Source organism: Pieris napi, chromosome 16 (genome assembly GCF_905475465.1).
Source record: "Pieris napi chromosome 16, ilPieNapi1.2, whole genome shotgun sequence".
NCBI classification, from domain to species: Eukaryota; Metazoa; Arthropoda; class Insecta; order Lepidoptera; family Pieridae; genus Pieris; species Pieris napi.
Genome location: NC_062249.1, coordinates 12305436 through 12322965, shown reverse-complemented (window position 1 = coordinate 12322965; position 17530 = coordinate 12305436). Strand labels below are relative to the sequence as shown.

The 17530-nt window shown below is 31.7% G+C and overlaps 1 protein-coding gene across 1 annotated transcript in view; it reads left to right on the top strand.

Annotated features, from left to right (window-relative positions):
* The first annotated feature begins 4174 nt into the window (after positions 1–4174).
* The window catches only part of LOC125057298 (G-protein coupled receptor moody-like), a 39547-nt gene continuing 26191 nt past the window's right edge, over positions 4175–17530 (top strand). Inside the window, exon 1 of the mRNA XM_047660913.1 lies at positions 4175–4549. The gene's annotated coding sequence lies outside the window, so the exon portion shown is untranslated. The remainder of the gene's footprint in view (positions 4550–17530) is intronic.

Genomic DNA, 17530 nt, shown 5'->3' with positions numbered 1-17530 from the left:
ATATTAATGATCCGAAGGGGAATAATACAAGGTAATCGGCCCATTGTTATTGCTAATCGATTATGGGCTTATTTATATACTATATCAATTATATTTATTTACGTTTCGAAGAGGCATCAATGATTTCTTTCTTGAAATCGCATAGTTTACTTCTAGGTTTTATTAATAATATCAATAGGTAATATAATATAGGTTTTAATAATAATTAAAGTAATTAGTAAAACTTAAAGTAATGAATCACAATCTACACCTCGATGTTGATATTATAATTTGAATATTTTTTATTATATATTTCTGTATAATATACGCTCCCTAAAGGTTAAAAGCAACGTATAATATATAAAAATGGATGAATTACATATATTTATAATGGTCGGTTTATTTAAATTTCGAAGAAAGTTTACTTGAAGATTCTTAATCATGTTATTAAAAATTAAAAATGTATTTGTGGAAAGCCGATAACGCCATTTATTTTGGTGCCATAATCTTTGCCGACGCTAATATTTTTATTTTATTTTGATATATAACAAGATCTTTATTTATTTTTCTAAATGTATATAGTGATAACTTGTTTTAAATAAATACGGGATAAATAAATGGTACCCGTAGATCACAATTGATATAAATTGTATTATATTGAGCGTGAAATTGCAATCTCCAAGATCAAACTGCGAAATAAATGAATCCTGAATCGCAATCAAATGTTTCGACATTGTGACAATGTGAATAAATTCCATCGTGTACTGAACTTATGTCCTACGTCTAAGGCTGTCGGGAATATTCCCGAGGGTAAGCCTCGATTACAACAATGAGATTTTGGGAATATATGAAACAGATAAAGGATTCAATTTCAACATAAAAACGCTATATTGCGCATTCATTGTCTTAGAACGGATCAGTTTTGATTGCCTTTTGTTTATAGGAAGGATTATTAACATATATTTCCATGAGTATTCCGTACGATCACAGGTTAATACTGAAATTGTTTTGATTTAGTTTGTGTTAATAGGATATAATTAAATACGACTTCTTGATAAAAATGCTTAATTTCCCAGGAAGTTGAACTATCAACCATTGTTTCCAATTGTGTAACGGATATTGAAAAGTTTTTTTCTCTTAAACATAACTGAAGTAGTATTACTACTGGTATATAGAGGACATTATAGGTTAACGACAGTGGAAGGCGATGATCACGATGATCACAACGATGTTATTTTGAAAAATCTTAATTTCGTAACGAGAAATCCAGTGAATATAATTGTGCACTAAAATGTAAAAACTAAAGTGAAAAATTTGTGAAAACGGAATAAAATAGCAAAAACTATGTGCGACTTCCTTAAAACGTAAAATATATCTTGTATCAAATCAAACAATTGAAAAGGCTCCGGGGTCTGCATAATACTCCCGTTTATAGACGCATAATTAGTGCAATAATCGGGGAAATAAACCGAATCACACGAAATCCTACAATTATTATGCAAGCACACGGCTGCACCTAATTAATATCACAAACATTTACTGCTATTGTGCGTCGATTAATTAAATTTCATTGAAATCGAACTGTATCAATTTGCTAATTTAATGCGAAAATCTGGATTGAAATGATTTGGCTTCTCTTCGACTTAGCTTGCCACAATATTTAATTCAATATTATCCCGGAATCGGTAATTACCTCTTGCGACAGTCCAATGTCGGTAACAAAATCTCGATTTCAACCAGGTACGCAATAAATCTACACATTTGAACAAATAACGGCCTATGAGTATTTTTTTATATTTCCATTCTCATTCTTTAAATAGAAGTCTGACAAATTTCAATAAAATATAATAAGGTGTTTTAAATATTCTCAATCCAAGGTAATGTGTTTTAAAGAAGCAATCGTAGATTGTTATGTATTTTTATTTAAATTGTAAGATTTAAGAATCACAATTGTTTACACATTTAACTACTGCTCAATTCCACGGACGTTTAAATGGACACACCGGTCATATATTATACCTAAAATGAATACAAAATGTTAATTGAATTAGCTTCCACATCACGTCAGCGGAAATTTGAATTACTTCGGACATTCGCAAGGAAATACAACAGTTACCTTTTGCAAAATCTTTCTTTTGCACAATCATTTGAACATTTGTTCGTGACTCGAATTAAAATTGACGTTTCACGTATATTTTAATATATATCAGTAATTTTACGAATAGAACGGACACATTACTGGTTTCCTGAATTAATTCAATCATGCAAGAGTTTTACTATTTTCGGTTTTATCGTTGTAGGCAAAAAAAAAATTTATGATTTTTCCTTGCTTACCGTGGAAATCAAATTTGTATGCTGCAGAGAAATTTTTTTTTTTTTTTAAAGATTTTAATAAGTTTACCCGAAATTATCTTTAGCTTCTCACAAACCCTGGATATTAATAACAACAAAAACCATTTAATGGCGCTAATTAATTTTGTCTGAACCTAATAAAGTGTTCTTTTTACATTACGCATTCACCATGTGTTTAAACGGTTTACAAATCATTGTCGTTAATGCAAATGGGAGCTTTAAAGCCCAATTGAAAATTTTCTTCATCTAACTTTTATTGGTGTCACTAAATTAAAAAAAAATTAAGCTAGAAAAACTTCAATAAACTGTTGAACTAAGTAATGCAAGTATAACAAACATTTGACACTAAGGGTCGATTCGACCAAACAAGAGTAAATCTTAATCTTAGAATAAATCGTCAGTTAATCGAGAGTAAATCAATTTTACGTTTTACCAACTACAAATTCTAAGAATAGAGGGCTTATTCGAGAATTGCTACTATACGGCCGTTTCGCACGGAATAACAGCTATTCCTAGAATAATTTAATGGCGTCAGTCAGTCCAATCAGCTGATTTCTGTCATTTCACAAATATGTATTCTGTGTTTTAATTTCAAGTCAACGCAACGCACTAAATTAATAGTCTAGCATTGTATAATGAAACGTTTAAACAATTTATTATTTATTTATTTGTTTTTAGATTTTTTATTTTCTATAATATTAGAATGAAATTCAACTGGGCTCAACAGAAGTTCCTTTTTAGACGAAAGCCTCAAACAAACAAGAAATAAAAACTTTTTGTTGTCGTTTGACACCTGTTAAAAGCTACTTTTTCACACTATAATACGGCAAAATCGAGTTGACATGATGTATGCTCTTACACTGTCCCGTTGTAGAACAACATTTATTTGCCGAGTTTTATTTTCGTTCACCATTCTCTTGCTATTCGCGTATTGTTATTCCTAGCACAATTATACTATCGATTACGTGGACAAACGACTATGGATTTACTCGAGATTAAAATCATGGAATAGATTATTCTTGGTATAGTTACTCGTGTATAAATTGAAGTTTGGTCGAATCGACCCTAAATAAAACAACACCAAAGGAATATTGTAACTCTTTCTGAATGTCAATTGGCATTTAGAATTTCATAATTGATTTTAAATCTTCGCATTTGAATATTAAGTCAAGTTTGACGTTTTGTTTAATAGCATTTCATTTGTAATCTACGCACAATATCCTGCTTCGCATGTCGGTACCAACCTTATGCAAATTGTTGCAAAATAATGCGATACTTATAAATTGTGAAAACATTTTTGGAGTATAAGATCATTGAAGCGGATACAGCAAAGCTTTGCGAACGCTTTTAATTTAATAATAAATACTTATTCACTATAAAATACCAAATCAAATTTAAGTTTTTTTTTAATAATCTATTTATAAATTCGTAAAATGTTCTGTATTAAATAAGTGTTTATCTATTATAGTAAATACAATCTCTTATCACCATGTTACTTTTCTACGTGCGACTTATCTTACAACTTAATTCCAAAAAAAACATATATTATCCCCGAACCGTAACATGATGCTTTTCGAGTATATAATTACATAACCGTACACATAAATTAAAACCTTAAACCGTACACATAAATTAAAACAACGGGCAACACAATTCAATTATTTGTTTAACTGTAAAAACTGAGCCAAACAATATTCTATACCCAAATGAGAGTTTGTTTTTAGGCCTCCATCCCCCTAAAGTTTATTAACCTCGTGTAGGCACTCTCGTAGAAGGAGGCTGCATCATTTTATTTCAGCGGTCTACGCTTAAAACCAAAGTCGTAGCGCCAGTCGGCGATCGGCCGCCCTGATGAGTAGACGCGATTGTAGGGAAACCTCTCTTTGAGCACGCCGCGTGTAACTTCGAAAACTTTACGAAAGTTATATTGTGAAATTACTATTTGCTGTTTAAATTAAGATATAAATATAAGTTATGAGAAGGGAAATCTAATCTTAAACTAAATTTATTCTATATGATTAATCGCGTATCTTGTAAAGCTTGATTGGAGTGAACTATAAACAGTTTGTAGTGTTTAGTAACAATTGAATTTTGATCGCTTGTGAATTATACTGTTATGATCTTTCGTTTCCTGTGTGCAACGACGGAAATTGGCGCACGAGTCGAAAACGAACACGTTCGAAATAGCCTTAGTTGCTTCCTACAGTAGAAAATATACGTAAGTATATAGTATATAGTATTTCTGTAACAATACTCTCTCAGTTTTCTGAAATTAGCATTATGTTTCATATACGTAACGTTAATAATTCTCATAAAGAACATTTATTCGATTTAAAAAATCTTGAAAGATAATTTTCATAACAGACACCTGTCCATGTCCAAAATTACATTTTATAAATTTTTGAAAAATGTTGCGTTAGAGACAGGATTTTACCTTTTCTTGTAGACTTATATAATCATCAACGTTTTAGAGATTAGCCTGATAAATTAGTATGGAATTATAAAAGAGTACCGGTAATAGAATAAAAACCTCAAGGAGTGATATCGGATGAGATCGAGGATACCGGTCATTTACTGGTGGATGTAATATAAAAGGCGTACAATAAGTAGTTAAATTATATAAAATTTATTGCATTTTGACTCCTTTTGGTGGAGTTTTTAATAATAACTTTGAAATTTAAGACATAACATCGCTCTTATGCTTACGAATCCATTAACATGGTCTTTATCTATCTCTCACTCTCTCTCGCGTTTACTTGCGCCTGGAAATATTGTATATATATATCGTTGTAATACTTGTGTTGTCTAATATGCCGTGGCGTATTTATTAGAAGTGAAAAATAATAAAACGCACGAAGTTACTTCTTACTGTGTGGTCTATATCAATTGATACATACTAATGCTTCATTGTTTTTCAATTATCACATTATAATATTTTTAACGACACGATTTGTGTACATTCGAATTCTCGAATTCAATGTTAAAGATCTTTTTTAGTTTTCGGCCTACTACACTGCAGAGCCACAAAAATTCAAAACACTATTTATTAAAAGTAATTTGGATGGTGGGATTCCGATTTATTTGTATTGTATTTAACACCTACGTAAGTAGCAGTTTAATTATTTGATTTGACTATTATTAATCTGCAAAATACGCTTGCACAAATAAACGTTAATAAACTCAATTATATTATTGAAGATTATGACAAGTAAACCACGATGTGTACTCGTTGCCAAGGATTCTCTTAGAAGCAATTAACACTTCTCGCGTCTGCGTCAACATAAGCCTCTTAACATATTGAAAATGCGATTTAACAATTCCAATTTATTTCAACGATACCACTAGGTACCTCACTTCAAAAACGGTCGCAGAAACAAAAAACCTCAAGCGTTGATTTTGAAAGCTAAAAGAGTGCGAGAAGTTAATATATTTTACATTCTTTGATTATGTCACAAAAACAAATTTGAAAGCTTGAAAAAAATGCTGTTTATTAAGTGTGCTAACAGTATTATTAATCTAAAAGTTGGCCAATATTTTGGTGTATAGACAAATTCGTTAAACGTTTGGGTACAAATAAAGATATAAACTAAAGTTGCAATCTGCTGTTGCCTTTAGAAGCTAATAATCTAATTTCTACGAAAGCTGCTTTGAACTGCTGCGATATAAAAGAATTTTCTGAGAAATGACCAAGCAATTGACCCAGTTTTCTTGAATTTCAATATAATAAGGATGTTCGCTGAGAGGTCGGGAAACAATAAAGTATGACAGGCTCAAATGCGGCGAAGCTTACTAAAATTTAGTCGTCTCTGGTTATATGAAATGGTTTTTCTTTTAAACTTCTGTAACGTGTCTAGCTAAATTACAATTTTCAAAACAGAGTAATTAATCGGTACTCATTTAAACTTCAGGCAATAAACTCAGCAAACACAATTGTGTTGTATTGTCGATGAATCTTTCAGATCTAATAATGAATACGGAACTTGCAAAGGCAGGTGCACAACAGCCAGTAAACAAGACGACATATTCTGTAAACAAAGGTCTTTTAGAAAAGTGCTTTTATCGATGCATGGCGTTAAGCTTGTTGGCGTTTGGGGCTTACATAATATCTTAAGTTCGCAAAGGGTTGTTTGTTCTCCGAAAGTCTTGTTTTAATTGCCTATGTAAAGCAGTTAGTACTTAAGGCAAGTAGTATTTAGTCTAAGGAATTTGGAAACTTCAAGTTCCTTAGAGACACGGTAATGGAGATTTTGAATAACTAAAGCTAAATCGTGGAGTTTACAAAATACTTTTTAAAGTTTATATAATATATATTTAATAATGATTTGGTACCGATGCAGCCGTGATTACGTAAAATAGCGGTTTTCTGGGGAAGAAAAACTAGTTAAGACAATTATTTTATAACCGATGTGTTATTAATTAATTTGATCCTTTAATGATAAATGATAAATGATTTATTTCTGTAAGTAGGTTTTTACAAACACTTTTACACGTCAAACATTTTTTTTTAAAACTAGATGAGATCGATTACCTAAACTGCTTATACTGAATGGGCAATGTCATAGCGATCACGTCGCGTGTCTACGAGTATTGCATTAGAGGTGCTGTTGATTAATCACATTTAAACGGAAAGCGCCACCCACTGAATATATATTCATTTATTTTTGTATGAAGGAGTAATAAATATTGATTTATTATTCATGCTCTAAAATATTTCGCTTTTTAAGAATAATATGCTGAACTTGACATTAGCAAAAGAGAGGTCTGTCGAGTTTTCAAGGTGAGTCGAAGTTACATTACAAACTTTTTCAACTGCGTAGTTTTTGCCGCCCCTTGGGTATTTTGAAGATTGTAAAGAGAGTAATAAATCAAGTTGATGAAGAAGAATAATTTACTACAGCAAATGTATGCAAGCCCTTTTAGGCAGAAAAACCTTCCAAAGTTTAAACTTGTATGTATCAGCACTTCACTTCATAAAAGAACATTATCAGCCCAAAAAAAAACATTTTATCGAGACTACCGATGTCAACCTGTGATCTATTTTCCTGTCGGCCTCTGTTCGTCGCTTACTCGTGGATTATCAATGCGAGAATTCATTAGTCACAGCAGAAATGCTATGATTTTATCACGATTTTAGAGTTTATAACATACCGTAAATTGTATAAGACTGACAAACCAGTTATATGATGACAGCATTTTTTCCTATATTTCACTAAATTGTACTGATATGAATTGTAAGGTATACATTATTAAAAATAGATTTAAAACACCCATTCACTCAGTTTTAACATTATTGTATTCATCGCAAATAATTTATATGTAATACCTATCTTTAACCACTCCTACAAACCGGAAAACAAAATAATCAAAGGGCTTTCAGGAATTAAATGCGAAGGAAATCTAATATTTACTCATCATCAGACTTGGAAAATTCAATCCAAGTAATACGATTAATTTGAATGTTGTCGACGTCTCAAGGATTCCCAGATAAATTGGAAATGAAAAAGTCTGACTTACTTGGGCCACGTCAGCAATACGGCTGCTAGTGACAGCTGCTTGCCTCAGGTCAAACACCTTGGCATCATAACCAAGTCGCATTGACACTACCCCGATACCTGAACGTGCTGTTTCAATGATAACTTTGTTAAATCTTATCTTACACTACATGTCGCTCATTTTTATTTAACACCATTCCTTTGACAAAATAATAATAAAATTTAAATAAGCTTAAGGAGAAGTTCATCTAAGTTCTAATTACTGTTCTATTAACTTTAGCTCTTCTCTAGTGGAGTTATATCTAGTATTTCGTAGAAGCAAGTTAACAAACATATATTCCCACTATGTATTTTGTTCTGAAGTGGTGTGTTTGTATTGTGCGTGAAATGTTTGTTCCGAACTTATAACAAAAAAAAATATTCTCTCTTTTTTATTTAATGTCAGAGAAACAAACGCGTGTACCTGTTCCATAAATTTGTTAAAAGAACTTGTATAAAAATATTTAAATTGGTCATTTGAACAAATATTTTCAGTTACACGTTTGTCGTTATCACACTGTTTAAACGTATTTTTATACATAGAGATAAAAAAGTATATTTTAAATCGTTGAGAGAGAGTAGTAATTGTTGTCTCTTGTCGTCTGAAATGATAATAGTTTACGTGTGATAAATTATCTTGAACAACCGGACGTCGCCGATTCCTTTACGGTTGTAGGACTCGAATAATGACTGGATATAGGACTCCAGTGGGTTGAATTACATTCGAAATATAATCCAGCAATCTACGTAAATGCTATAATTTACGTCATTTGCCCGTTTCATATAATGATTCCGCCTTTTGTGCTTTCAGAACCTCGTAGAACCCTTTGCCAATAAATGAAATGTGATAATATAATCATAAACATGTCCTTTCGATACTTGTCTGAAAATATACTTGAAATCCTTATTGTAATGAATTTATTAAACCTATATTTGTTTTAAATTGGTTAAATCTGAATAAATTCAAAACGAAATAAGCCCTGCCGTCGAAAGCGAACTTTGCAACTAAATTTGGTAACAAATGTATTTTGTGGCCGACTCAAATCGGTATTGCAAAAGTACTGTCATTAAAGATTTCCAATGTACAGTCTGCTTGTTTTGACTTGCGAAATCTAGACGGCCATAATGAGCCACACGTAGTTTTCTTAGTATCTGGTTAGAAAATCAGTAACAAATACGGTAAATTAGGATTTATACAAAAGTAAAACAACATACTTAAGTGGGGACGCAAAGAAACATACATTCCTGAAGGTAGCTCTAGATATTTGGAATACGAATCCGATCAATGTACATCTAAGTAAGTGGTTTTATATTTATCACTTGGCCGTGTTTCGTTGCCCTTGTCACACAAATCTTGAAATAGTGTTTATTGTTCCCAATTTCGTTAAGAAAATTCTACAATCTCTTATTTATTATTTGATAAGACAAGATTTCTAATTAAAAATAGCTTTTAATAATATTACAATGCAATCCATAAAATAATAATATATTTTTACCCTATAAAAAAGATACTTACTTTTTTCACTAAGAAGAAAGAGTTTTAGCATCGTAGGCTCTACTTAGCAACGCCTACGATGAACGAGAAGTTTTTTAGATCCAATTTTCTTATTCTTAGTATGCGAAGACAGACAACATCTAATCGCGAAGAAAAATAATCCAGGTAATTTTAAAAACGAATAATTATTATTTTGCAGAAAAGAAACAAAAACACGTATATGAAATAAACACTGTAGAGGTTGAATGTTTACTTTTCTAGAACCTCTCAAGGCAATTTCTCTCTCTTCTTCTCTTCTCTCCTCCTGCGGAATAAAGTAAATTTTATTTATTGTATCTTGTGTATCAGAGTTTTTTTTTTAAAAAGTTGGGTAAATTTATTTCGAAATTTAAAGAGTTAATTAATTAAAAAAGTTAATATTGCATAATTATTTTGAATAATTAATTGGAAATGAAAAGTTAATCGTTTTCTATAGTCTCTCGATTGGGCAATTTCGCCACATTTTAGAAAATGCGAAATTGTCCAATATAATTTTATAATAACTAATATTTTGGATTGCGACGATCATAGCTCTTATAAAACACCTGAATTTCTTGAGTAGTAAACGTGACCTACATCTAACCCTCATCTGTCGGCATCACCCTGAATCACCTCTCAAAGTATTAGCGAATATTAACCACGCATTCGCGAATTACCTGTTCTACTGTTTATTTACTGAGTCAATCTAATTTTGTTAACTCGTGTACAATACGTTACCTTGTGTTCGATTCGGATTTTCAATCATTACTAAAAATTTAAAGTTTAAACATCTTTTCAAGGTGAGGAATTCGATTTCCATTTTGCAGCAATATTAGTTTATAGTTGGTAAGCACATAATTGGCACATGCCTATTAAGGCTCAAACAACACAAGAAAACGGGTATGGCTGTGTCAAACTGAGATGGTGAATTCACACAAAAACACATCTTCTATAATATGTTTCAGTACTACGAAGGACTTGATGTCATATCAGTGTTAGGCGAATATAGTGATCAATATAATTGATAGATCTGCTGAGGTAGAGAGGGTACTTAAATCAAACAAGTGACTTTTTTTCTTTTGTCTAGACTCGGTTTATATCTAAACTTTTCATAAGACAAGAAGGTACGAGGCGCATAAAATAGCACTTAAAAGCGAAAACAGACAACTCGTTAAAACATAAATATTTAGAAAATATTAATTAAGCTCTACCGCAACTTGTATACAACGTTTATGTTAAGTTTTCTTTATAAACAATAATTTGTTTAAATATAGGACTAAGGCCGAGTCATAACGAAAAGTTAAGTTAGGTGAGCTAATCTATAGATTTTGGGACTAATTATGTAGTGTATTTACTAGGAAATAAACTAACACGAGAAACGAAAAAAAACGTGTGTGTACTTATGTACACGCGTTAGAAGTTATACTTCTTTAGTGTAACAAGATAAAAATCTTTTCAAAAAGATAGAAACAAACAATAAAAATAGGAAAAAAACTAAAATGTTGATTATAGAGCCTAACTTCAGGGTGTCGGTTTTTTGTGACGGTGTGCGCGCGCGTCGTAAACATTTACTCTCATCATTTTTCCCTAAAGCGACCACTATAGTCACAAGTCAAAAATCATTTATTCATATACGTATAGTTAACACAATGTACACTTATGAACGTCAAAAAAGATACATTGATGGTAAAAATAAATCTATATAGAACACAATCTAAAATTAATAATAATTAAAAAAACGTAATACTGTTGAAAATGTATAAACTGTGGTTACGGAGTTACGAGTGGATCACCGCGGCGCACGATCTCACGCGGAGTTGAACCGATAAGACAATAAAACGTATAAAAATAAAATCGGTTCGAGACAGTTAAACTGAACCCCAGACACGTGCATTACTTAGTTTAAGAGCTTACTAATACGCGGTAATAAAAAGAAAATAAAACTTGATCAGAACAACCCATTCTATTCTAAGCTAAGCGTTTCATTGACTTCACTAAAACTAGGCGAAAATCGCCAAAAATTTACTAAACAGAGAACAGATTTTTAAGAAATATCGTGAAATAATAATCGTGATTAGAATAAAATCGTTTTTTGATTATTTCTATCTATTGAAATATCTAAATATTTTCCTCAAAGGGATACAATAATTTGGTTTGTTTCGCCAACTCAGCAACAATACTATGTACTACAAAATAAATTAAAAAATCAACTAGAATTTAAGAGCTATGAGTAAAGCGAGTCGAATACAGGTATTTGTTTTAAAACAGCGCAGTACCATATCGATTTTCCTCAGCCCTCATGTTTTATTCGCATAACATTACAACATGTGCGAAAATCAATTTTGTCTGTCAATAGTGTAAGTTAAGTGAAACGCCCTCCAAAATCATTATTTCCAAAGGAGGTATATTTCCTTTCTTATTACAGAAGAGGACAGACGATTCACCGGAAGTGCGAATAGTACCCCATGGCCATCCACAAAACCATAAAACTTGCGAGTGGTGACAAAAACAAAAATGATTTAAAGAAACAGAACTACGTGTTCTCTACATGTGGTTCGAGAAAGTATAAGGAAAACAATAATAAATGCATTTACGTACTTTTCTTATAAACCTTTTCGTGTTTTCACGCAATCTTTGAGGCCATAACTCAGAAATGGAACCCATTCAATATTATTATATTTGCCTCAATAGGAGCACAATCTCTTTGAAACTTTCTCTTTGTCCCTTTGAACCCATCATGAGAATTGGCAAGTACAATTTACGATAGAGAAGCTTAAACAACGTGTGATGTGAGAGTTGACTAAAATCACTAAAACTATGTATTTTATATAAATATGTATTTTTTAATTTATTTATTAACAAGAAAGTTGCAAGAAATACAGTGCAATTAAAATAATTCAGTAATAAGGAGAGAAAAACTACATAAGATGTACAATTTTTTACTTAGTAAAATAAATAAATAATTTGATAGTACGAGCCAAGGCTGTACATTTTGCTCACTCAGGCTTTCTTAGTTTTATAAGCGTGGCGATTTCCTAACTCATGGGAGTTGCACCCCGAGAGTATAGCCAGACGTAGGCACTCTCTTCAACTGTAACATTGCATTCATTCGTTACATAGCAATTAATATTTCAGTATTTCGCTTATATTTAATTGTTGTACGCGAGTGGTTAATATGGAGTAAAAATAAAATCCTCTATTAATTAAAGCAACCCGATGACACAGGAACCGTACATGATATGGTACAGTTATATTTATATAAGGAAGGCGCTGGGTAAGGGAATACTTGCATTTAGCAAAAATGTCATATTGGTATCTTTTTGTTGAATTGCTTTGTGGATCTGTTCTCGCCAATACTACGCCCAAGAGAGCAGAAGAAAATGTTCTTTTAAATGCAATCTAACAATCCAATTTCCTAGATAAAAATACAATCCTGCGATGTACGAATTCTTACAATGAATTAAATGCATTAAATACTACTGGAAATGTTTAATATTAGTTGCACGCCTTTTATAGTTTAATAGATTTTGACGTGATAACGTCTTTAAAATCGTTTTAGTCGGGTGACATGTTCAGAAACTTGTGTCACACCAAAACCTCACGAGCGCGATCGCAGGTATAACGAGAGATAGACGGACCGATCCCCCGTCTCATCTCGAGCGCTGCCAGTCATTCCGTGAATGTATGAAGAAAAATGTATATCATAGTCGAATAAGTAAACTTGTCATTTTACACCCGAAATTTATCATCAAAAGTGTGAATAAAACGATAGATGTAATTTAAAATTTGAAAAAATTGTTATCTTCATTAATTCCTTACTTCCCAAAAACTTATATCACCAATAAGACGTTATCACGTAAACATCTCGATCGTAAACCTACTTTACAAACAACCAATATTTTTTTTAGAAACATTCCTTTTATAGAATAATTAAAAATCGAAATGGTTTCATTAAACTGTTTGAGAGCGAAATGAGCTAGAGATATGTGGAACGCTATTGGTGGGTAATTACAGCTGAAATAATAAAGAAAATCAAAACATTTCAACGATCAGCCGAAAGGAGCATGTTAGGCTTGAATCTTAGGGACAGAATTCAATGTACAACAGTACGAAAGAAAACAAAGATAATAGATGCAGCTAAAATGGTGTGCCGCCTGAAATGGCGTTGGGCGGAGCACACAGCAAGAAAGTGCGACAACCGATGGAGCGAGAGAATGCTGCACTGGTACCCGCGCGACGCGCGCCGGCCACAGGGGCGCCCGCGCCGGCGCTGGGCGGATGACATCACCGCCGTCGCCGGGGTCACCTGGCCGCGCCTGGCCCACGACAGACACGAGTGGAAACGGATGGAGGAGGCCTATGTCCAACGGTGGACAAACCAAAACCTCACAAACAAATGATTATTCCTAAATGTTAAAGTGTATTTTACGTAATGTTAAAAGTTAATTTTTCAATTCAAAATCAATGAAAGTTCTAATCTATTATAGTTAAGTTTTGGAAATAAAGGCTATTATTATTATTATTATTATTGGTGGGTAATCGAATAGACATAACAACACGCAATTAATAAAAAAAGGGTGCGTGTACTTATGTACGCGCGTAAGAAGTTATACTTCTTTGGCATTATTAAAAATAGTTTTTGATTGCATGCAAATAATTAATTACAATTAAATAATCAAAGACTGGAAAAGGAGTCATTAAAGTCAATAAAGTTCAGTTTACATTTGAAAAATTAATTAAATAAATATTTATTATTATTCTCTTACATTAAAGAAATAAAACACTATTTATCTTTAAAACATTTTTATTTCATTATACTATTTATTTTTAAGTGACTCTAATGTCTTCATCAGAATTTCGGTTTGTAATTTTAAATTAATCATTACTTGGTTGTGCATCTACGAGGCTTCTCCAAAACTACTTGCTTTCTGCAACAAATAAGAGAATATTAATTTAAGCTCTGTCCATGCAAAACTTAAAATTTTTTATAATTCATATTATAAATTTTTTAACACATTTATATTAATATAATTATATAAATGTGTTAATAATATAATTTGTAGCACATGCTACAGACCTGGATAGCAACTTTCTTTTATTCTATTTAGAGATAGAGATAATTTAAATATAATACCGGTGTCTTCCTTGTAGGTTTCTTTGGAGTTGTTTGGGGATTCTTGTTGTTCAGTTCGACATGATTTTCTTTAACCTTTCTTTAATCCTACAAAATAATGAAATTGTTAAGTTATGTTGTCACTGTTGTGCACACCTTTGTTTGGCTTTTTTAGTATTCAAGTTATGTCAAAACTGATTTATTACCTTGTCATTGTTGGCTTTATTTGCTTTTGGGATATCAATTGTTTCCAAAATGATTTTATTTGTAATAACCTGAAATATATAAATAACATCTATTAATTTAAGTATCATGGTGAGTGGTTCGCACTCAGGTATTAAGGTGTATTATACCCACTGTCCATTATAAGTGGGAATGGGCTCACTTCTGGCAGGACAGAGTTTCGGTACTACAAGTGCAACATGGATGTTTTGAGGTATTACAATATCTCTAACTACCCTGTAGGGGAATAAAGTAATGTTGTAAGCATATGCCTATGCTTGAAAGGTTGAACCTTGAACATCACCATACATCATATTTATAATTAACATTCCTACCTCGACACCATCACAATCAAATTCATTGAAATCTACTTCAAACCATTGTGTCTCGAGAAGGTGATGGTGGCTTTGTTCCACCTCCAGTTTTTGATGTTTCACGGCGATAAGATGACAACTCTTTTTTTGTATTCAATTTAGTGCACTTCCACTGATTCATCAATTGTTTTTTGTCTCTTGTCCTTATATTTGCTAGATTAAATCTGATGTTTTGATTAAATAATGTGGTAATTTTTTTGAGATGCAGGTACTTATTAAAATGTTTACTTCTCTGTTATATCGCTCCAAGCCTTCATTTTCTCCTTATTAGTATTCGTGCTTAAATCTTTGTTCTCAATTATTGATATATAGGGTCGTAGAATATTTCTAAAAAGTTGCTGTAACAAACGCAATAAACAAAAGCAATGAATAATGGTTCATGTTTCAGTTTTAATCAACAATAATACTCGATAATACATACGGATAGTTAACCTCAATTGTATTGAAGCACTCAGGAAGGTTAGCACAGTTTTTTCACAAATATTTTGTATAATGAAAATAACTAGGTATATAATTATTAATTTTAAACAATAATTAAAACTCCTATATTTGTTTAAAAGGTAAATGTCATTGTCAGATGTCAATTGTCATGGTCATTCAAAATTCTTGTTAAGCTGCTAAGCTAGAATATGCGTGAAGTTAGCTTCACGCATATTCTATTTCTTTTTACTTGTAGTTTGTCTTATTCCCATCTCGCTCGCGCACGCTATATCACACTGCCAATTTTGTGTCATAGGTGCGCGCGCAATCGTAAAATTTCACTCTCATCAATTTTTCATAACGCGCCTAAAGAAGTACAACTTCAAAAATTTAGAAGTACAAAGAATATCACACGATCAACAATATTCTTTAAACTAATATTTTCTGAACAGGGTCAGTCAGTCTTCAACTGCCGTTACTGTAACTGATGTTCTAATTTCAAACTTCAAAGCAAATCACGTTGCTCAAAGGTTGCAAAGTTATTAGTTTTAAGAAAATATTATTATTTTTTTGTTGATCAGTTTTCCAGAAAGTGTGTGTATCTAAGTGTGCATTGGCTACTAACTTAATAACAAAATATCTCAATCGATGCAAAACGCATAATATTTCGATAAAAAGAATGAAATGATGATGAAACTTAAGCTTATTGGATTACGAAGTCTAGCACTTACCTGACACCTGATATTGAGTCTTAAACAAATGCCTCGCATTTTATGCCCCGCCTGAGTAAACTATTTATGGTTCGGATGCCATCCACAAAATATTGGAAAATACGTATTTTAATATGTAGCGGAAAATATGTTCTTTATTTTTTAAAAATTATAATACATAAGTGATTCGCGTAAAAATCCTAAAAAGTAGTATGAATATATTATAAACTATAAGACCATTGTTTTGTTCTTAATTTGTTAAAAGTAAATATTGTATATCAATTTAGTGAATAGTTATTTTTGAAACTATTCCCAATAGATGTGAAATAGAAGGTCTTTCATTTACTCTCGATATGAGTTAATTGTGTCCCTTGAGCGCATCTCAACTGAACCTAATTTATTGAAGGGAGTCGATCAACGTCTATGCTTTGACAAAAATAACCAACACAATGAGATTTTGTTGATATTTATTCATGTGCTTTTAAATCTTGAAGAACTTTTCTATTTTACACAAAGTAAAGACATTTATAAAATGGCTATTCATTCGTGTTCATATACCAGATCATCCATACGCCCACGGACTTTTTCTTGAAAGACCCATGTGAACATCACCAGTACTACCATTATATCAAATAATCTTCTACTGCTATACTATTATCTGTATGCAGTAACAAACATGACATTGATACCACACATCAGTTGTTTATAGAAGCGGTCCAAAAGAAATCTCCTTGAAAGATATCGCACATATGTAGTCTATCAATGAAAATTTAATTTTAACGTGGCCGCACCTACCGTAATTTAGCTTTTGATATTTCCATAATTTTGAGTTAAGTATATTGTTCTTACAATCATCGTGGCGATAAATACAATTTAATAAATATTTGACGTTTGTTTATATGGTATGGCATTGAGATTTATGGCTTTTTATTTTTGATAATTACTTGTTAATGCACAAAATTCATATTGTATCAAAGTAATCTAAAATTGAGACTGGAAAAATATACTGCATATTATATTATTTTTATTAATTTCTACGACGCAAATAACAACGTGAATACAAGAATAGTGTTATCAACAAAGCAACCATAAACACGACGTCACTTAGCTTCTTTGCAAGTATTAAATTGAAATTCGGTTATCATGAAAATTAAAAATGTCACGCTGCTCTTGTTAATTTATTGAATGCAAAATTGGTAAACCTCTATCGATGAAGCCGGGCTTGGAGAATTAAAGTTTTAGAAGGCCTTTAATTATGCGTATATATTTGTTTTGCATTGAAATGTAACTATTACTCATTAATAAACATACCTTAC